The sequence below is a fragment of the Eptatretus burgeri genome, chromosome 3, assembly GCF_056783735.1.
Source record: "Eptatretus burgeri isolate ZD-2024b chromosome 3, Ebu_testis_v1, whole genome shotgun sequence".
Taxonomy (NCBI): domain Eukaryota; kingdom Metazoa; phylum Chordata; class Myxini; order Myxiniformes; family Myxinidae; genus Eptatretus; species Eptatretus burgeri.
The window spans coordinates 120,279,162-120,285,192 of record NC_140963.1 but is presented as its reverse complement, the minus strand read 5'-3'; the positions used below and the strand labels follow the sequence as shown (position 1 = coordinate 120,285,192).

The 6,031-nt window shown below is 42.8% G+C and overlaps 1 pseudogene across 1 annotated transcript; it reads right to left on the bottom strand.

Annotated features, from left to right (window-relative positions):
- Nucleotides 1–201: 201 nt before the first annotated feature.
- LOC147030851 (uncharacterized) lies at nucleotides 202–5,563 on the bottom strand (annotated as a pseudogene). The gene is made up of 2 exons (XR_015055817.1): nucleotides 5,184–5,563; nucleotides 202–1,665 (listed from the first exon to the last, which is right to left on the bottom strand). The product of XR_015055817.1 is annotated as an uncharacterized LOC147030851 (transcript).
- Nucleotides 5,564–6,031: the final 468 nt, after the last annotated feature.

The window sequence follows — 6,031 nt, the reverse complement described above, 5'->3', positions numbered from 1 at the left end:
ATCCTTAGTGCACTTACAGTTTTATGCCTCAGCTCCTGAAACAGCTGAGCTCTGCCATTTAGCCTGTAGTGTATGTCATTGTGTAATTTGGTCAACTTTTCATATAGAATCTGGAAACTTGTAATTTTTCACTTCCTATGTTTACAGTGAACACAAAAACAGCTGTTTCCAATTCTTTTTATTCATAAGCAGTCACTAAAATCCAAAATTTGAGAAATCGCCATATTTTACCCATTATAGCACATTCGGAGATAATAAAAAAATATCTGTTCACCTAAATTTAACCCAGTTAGGCATTATTTACGAACCCCCCTAATTCCTAATGTGATTGGAGTTTCTATCGTAGACCGAAAAGCAGCAGCTGGCGACTTGGCTTCATACAATATTTGACGATTTGATTTATGTGCTTGCAGTATTTGCTGAGAGATGACCGTTGCTGACTGATTCAAATCATGTGTTCGGGCTTCAGTTTTTACTGTGTACATGCCCTTCAAGATCCATAGAATCGTGATATGTAGTTCATGTGGAACTACATCTTCTGCTGAGTTTTCCAGCATTCCATTGAAAACCCATGGGTCCTTTTTGACCTGCTCAATCGATTTACGTAGCACCATGGAAGCTTCGAAGATCTTCTTCATGTTATCATGTGGGTCAGGTCTGTGTACTGTTCCTCCGACTGCTGCGTTTTGTTTGGGTTTGGAATGTATCAGCGTCGGCTTATTTGGCAATAGTGTGAACTGAACGAGTTTGACATTCTTCTTGATTTTCTGTCGCAACCATCTCCGTTCTGTTTGGGAATTTGAAAATCTTGACCAATATTCAATATCGTGTTGTTTCATCTTTGGTACATAGTCCTTTTCTGCTTCATCGATGGGTATGATTTCACCTTGTTCGATACGCTCCTGTATACGCTATGTGGTGAACAGTTGTTTCACTCGCATCGATATTGCCACCGGTAGACTGTCTCCAGCACACTGAAGCTCACGCTTCAGAAGTTGCCACTGTTCAGTTATACACTGCTTGTGATACACAATGTCCTGTGACAGTGCATCATTGTCAGATATGACATTAGCATAGTTCACTTTCCTCTCTGGGTTGTTGGAGTGTTGTACTATATCATGTATCAGAGTTCCAATATTTCCTGACCGGCATTCGTGCAAAACATCTTGAACTTTGCCTTGGCAGAAAAAAGCACTTACTTTTATCGTAGTTCATGGATTTTGAACGAGTGTGCCTTCCTGATAGACAGTTCTTCAGGTTCTCCGTGGTGTGATGAGGTAGCTGGTCTCCTTATGGTTCGTTGAAGAAGACAAACATCGGATGTTGCACAGGCTCGTTTATATCGCTTTTCATCACGTTTTATATGTTCTTTATTGGTGCTTGCCGCGTAGCATGTTCTGTGCCACACAACATGCTTGTCCCTTAGATCACCTGCTGTCAAGTCCCCGATTTTTTTTTTCACTGAGTGTAATGAACTCACTGTTCCCAAAACTCGCTCTCAAACGAACCGCTGTCAAGAATTTGTCGTACGTTGAATGTTCCTCAGATTGTGGTGGTTCTTTCAATTTCTCTTGTTTGGAGCTCTGACACTTTATGCATTGTTTATAGTTCATTTCTGTGCGCGCCCTTTTCTCCGGGGGTTCTTCACTCTGTGCCATGACTTATCTGCAAATAGAGAAAAAACACATAATTGATAATTTTTATGTAAAAGGTGATCAGTCTTCCCTCCTCAAATACCCCTACCGGTGGCAATACCGATGCGACACGTATATTGTCTAAATATGCAGGAACAGGCAAAGATATCAGAGTGGTCATATTGATGAGTGTTCGGGATTATGATTATGATGAGTGTTAGGGATTATGATTATGATGTCTATTATAGACCTTCTACTGCATACACTGTGTCTGAACATACGAAACGAAATTTGTCATCAAAATTTTTATCGATTTTCGTCACTCGCTGGCCGCCATCTTGGATTTTTGTCATTAGCAATGTTTGGAAAAATTGGAAAGAGCTGATTTGTAGTCCTATGTGATCTTAGGAAGTGAAAAAACACAAGTTTCCAGATTCTATATGAAAAGTTGACCATTGTATGAATTGCTACATAGCATACACTACTGGCCCTGCAACTCTGGTCAAAGGTATCCACTGTCCCTTGAAAGATAAATTTTTCTTCGCCCTGTGGTGAGTTCCAAGACATCTCCCTGCAACATCAAAGGCGGTGGTCTTGAAGGCACTCCACAACTCTTCAGAATCCTCCAAAGCATCCAGACCCCCAAATCTCCACTGAGTCTGTTCGCAAACTCTTCAGCTACCCTCTCATCCTTGAGCTTGCCAACATCCAGCCTAGGCTGGGAAGCTCCCATTCTCCTGGATTTTAGCTGCAACTTCAGAGTTGCGATAACAAGCCTGTGGTCAGTATTGAGGAACTGAGCACTCCGGTAGACCCTGCACAGTCTGGATCATCCTCCAGCGACCATCACCGAGCACATGGTCAATCTCCTTCGCTACACTGCCAGCTTTGGATATCAAGTCCAGCGATGAGCAGGTGGGCGCTGAAACCATGAACCAGCCACCCTCAGTCCATGACTTCTTGCAAAGTCAAGGAACTTGGTGCTATTCTGGTTCACAGTTCCAGACCCATGGGGACCAACACATCATAATATAATGGGTGTAAGCCTGGAACTTCTAACATACGTTTCTCCGAACATCTTCTGTTCATACTTCCGAAATCTTCACATTGTGTTCCATGTATTTATTTACGCAGGTGATAGCGGATTCAAAAATTCGAATATAGATAGAATTTTCAAAGAGGGGATCGATGACATCACAATCAGCAGCGTTCGGCGGCAAACCGACGGCCGGGTCCCAGACGACGTGCTTTACTTCACCAAGTCCATGAGTTCAGGACGTTTGTTCAACTCGGCATTTACGACTTTTATCCTGCCATGTTGTTAATCTATTGATGGAGGTAATATAGAAATGATGAATTTGTCAAATCGTTCATGTTACTCATCCGGCACTATGTGTCAAGGCCAACAATCTAAAGGGACCATTCTCAAACGCTACCATGGGCACCCAGATACGCCACCAATATGAACTGAGCTGTTGAATGTGGCACAAAACATCCAAAGAAACTACCGTAACCGAGCTAGTGTCTCATAACCATCCCTATCAGTTCCAGTCTGCATTGAAATCCCCCAAGGTTAGAGAAGTAATTTGCCTGGGGCACTGATCCATCACAGACTTGAGCATGGCATATAATGCGTCCTTCACGGTGAGATCACTCGCCTCAGTCGGAGCATATACATAGACCAGGGAAATGACACCGAAGTAGTGACAAATCCTTCGTCTCATAATATGCTCATTGACCGGTGTTACCTCAATTATCATTGGAATCAGCTTATTCGACACAGCTACAGCAACTCCATGGGCATGGTAACCATCAGAGCGACTCGACCAATAGTAGGTGCAACCAACCACCCGCGATTATCTTGCCGCAATCTGGTCTCCGAACCTCAGAGAGTGCTGCAATACCGATGTCAAAACACTTAAGCTCAGATGATAACAGAGACAGATCATCATCTTCTCTTCAGGATAGGACATTCCAGGCACTCACCCAAAGGGACCGCCTTAGGTTAACCCAAGGAGACCACCGTCTGGTGGACGACACCTCAGCACCACCCCGACACACACTCCCGCAATCTGACCCTGGAAGGTTACCCTGTGGTTTCCCTCCTGTCATCAAAGATTGGGAGTTCCGTAGGCTTTGCCCAAATCGCATTATCCGGTGAGCTGTGCAGCAAAAGGCAGCTGCACAAGGGGTACTCCCACGGAGTGGGTTTGCAGATTTCTTTGCGTTTTTGTGTTTTGCGGAATGAAGGGTTTTAAGGTGGCTGAAGTGCAAATCCTGCCACCAACCTCCTAATCAAAAGTAACCCACTGTGGCAGGAGGACATCCGCAGACACATTTGGGCACTAGATATGGATGGCAGTTGGCTCACAAGGAACTCTTCCGCCCTTTGACGTTGTTACGGAAGTGTGGCAAAAAGGAAGCCATTACTCAAAAAATCCTACCTTGAGTCCCATTTGAGGTATCCAAAAAACCACGCTGGAGATTCTGAAGCCATGTGGAAAAAAGCTTTGTGGTCTGATGAAACCAAGATGGAACTTTATGGCCTTAATGCAAAACATTACGTTTGGCGCAAACCCAATACAGCACATCACCCAAAGAACACCATCTCTTCTGTGAAGCATGGTGGTGGCAGCATCATACAATGGGGATGTTTCTCATCAGCAGGGATTGCGGCACTTATCAAGATAGAATGAAAAATGGATGGAGCCAAATACAGACAAATCCAAGAGGAAAATCTGCTGCCATCTGCAAGAAAGCTGAAATTGGGACGGAAGTTCATCTTTCAGCATGACAATGACCCAAAGCCAGAGCCAAAGCTACGCTTGAGTGGTTGGGGAACAAAAAGATAAATCTCCTTGTGTGGCCCATTTAGAGCTCTGACCTAAATCCAATTGAAAATCTGTGGCATGACTTGAAGATTGCTGTCCATCAACGCTCCCCACACAACTTGACTGAGCTTGAACATTTTGTGCAGAAGAATAGACAAATATTGCCCAATCAAGGTGTGCAAAGTTGGTAGAGACCCATCCCAACAGACTCACAGCTGTAAATGCTGTCAATGGTGCTTCCACCACGTATTAACTCAGGGGGGTGGACACTTATCGAACCAAGATATTCTAGTTTTGTATTTTTAATTAATTTTATGAAATTTGTAGAATTTGTTTTTCACTTGGAAGTTGTGGGTTACGATATGTAAATAAAGGTGGGAAAAGTCTGATTTTTATGCATTTTAATTCCAGGCTATAAGGCAACAAAAGCTGAAAAATTTGAAAGGGTGTGTAGAATTTCTACAGGCACTGTAAATGAAAAACAAATGAAAGAAATAAATACAGGTGAACAACCTGAGACAATTGGGAAGTTCATTATGGTTCACAATGTGTAAGCATACCCACTATGCTTTATACACATATTGTCGTCACATTCTAATTGTACAAACTTTATACACGTGCTCACATTCTAATAGTATATAGATCTTACATATAAAGCTCATTCCACCCACTCACGAACACACTTACCCACTGACTGACTGATATTAATGTTCGGTACCTTCTGCGTGACGTACAAAGCTAAAATGCCGTGTACCGATGGACATCGAAGCCGATACACCGGGAGAAATTGCAGAACCATCGGAAAGTGTTTGTTAATGAAAATATCTGAAAAATAAGTTTAGCCTTGTGCTCATTGCAGTTGAGCGACCCGAAACAATGGGGGAGCACTGTTCGCTATTTCGTATGATGTGTAGGCATGCCCCACTAGTAAATGGGCTTATGATCTCAGAAAGGCAGAAACATGCTGATGATTATCTGAGAAAGGCAGAAAAATGCTAACGATGATATCAGAAAGGCAGAAACATGCCGATGGTAATCTGAGGAAGGAAGAAACATGATGATGATATCAGGAAGGAAGGAACATGCTGATGTGACATCAAAAAGGCATAGATATTCTGATGATATCTGGAAAGCAGAAACATGCCGATGATGATGATCTCAGGAAGGCGGAAATATGCCGATGGTGATCTCAGGAAAGAAGAAACATGATGATGATATCAGGAAGGGAGAAACATTCTGATGATGTCACGAAGGAAGAAACATGCTGATGTGATATCAAGAAGGCATAAACATTCTGATGATATCTGGAAAGCAAAAGCATGCCGATGATGATGATATTGCGAAGGCATAAACATTCTGATGATATCTGGAAAGCAAAAGCATGCCGATGATGATGATATTAGGAAGGCAGAAACATGCCGATGATGATATCAGGAAGTCAGAAGCATGCCGATGATGATATCAGGATGGCATAAACATGCCGATGATCTCAGGAAGGCAGAAACATGCCGATGATGATCTCAACTCAAAAAGGCAGACACATGATGATGATGATGATGATGATGA